General features: G+C 37.8%; 1 non-coding gene across 1 annotated transcript; it reads right to left on the bottom strand.

Moving 5' to 3' along the window:
• Window positions 1–125: 125 nt before the first annotated feature.
• Window positions 126–230, bottom strand: LOC128250089 (U6 spliceosomal RNA). Its single transcript, XR_008266213.1, has one exon. It is a non-coding gene; the product is annotated as a U6 spliceosomal RNA (small nuclear RNA).
• Between the last annotated feature and the right edge of the window lie 519 nt (window positions 231–749).

The following is a 749-nucleotide window of genomic DNA, read 5'->3' as shown; positions in this document are numbered from 1 at the left end:
AGGCTTTGGTCGGCCCGAGGCCATAGTAGAAGACACTTGCCCAAGGTGCCACGTAGTGGGACTGAACCCGGAACCATGTGGTTAGTAAGCAAGCTACTTACCACACAGCCACTCCTACGCCAAAAAAAAAAGTGGAATGCTTCACGAATTTGCGTGTCATCCTTGCGCAGAGGCCATGCTAATTTTCTCTGCATCGTTCCAATTTTAGTATATGTATTGCCGAAGCAATATATGCATATATTTATATATTATTTATATTTTTACATATATACACTTATATTTACTTACACACTCTCGCATACATACAATTCAAAACGAAAATCATTAAAATGAAAAAACAACTCAGACAACAAGGTAAAACAAAATACGATACTAAGTTATTAGTTTAATGCTTGAAAGGAAAGTAGATTGTCTTTGGCGTTTTGGACATTAGTCTGTCTTCTGAAAGAAAAGAAATTGAACAGGAAACCTTGGAAGAGAGGGGTTGGGTGACGAACAAATTATAAAATTATTTGGGAGAAGAAGAGGGAGAGGTTGAAAAAGTTATAAGTCAGGAGGAATGATAACGTATGAGGTAGATTCAGAAAAAGAAATGCGGAATAAGTACGTTGGTGCTTCTGTCAGAGTGTGTATGCACTTAGTAGTAGTAATGCGGAGCTGAATTTGCTTGTATATTGGGGTATGCCTATGTGCATATACGAATTTGTGAAAAATTGGATGGCGTCAGTTATTGTGAGAATGTGTGTGTG

The sequence above is a fragment of the Octopus bimaculoides genome, chromosome 1 (genome assembly GCF_001194135.2).
Source record: "Octopus bimaculoides isolate UCB-OBI-ISO-001 chromosome 1, ASM119413v2, whole genome shotgun sequence".
In the NCBI taxonomy this organism is placed as follows: Eukaryota; Metazoa; Mollusca; class Cephalopoda; order Octopoda; family Octopodidae; genus Octopus; species Octopus bimaculoides.
This window is presented reverse-complemented; position numbering and strand designations above follow the sequence as displayed.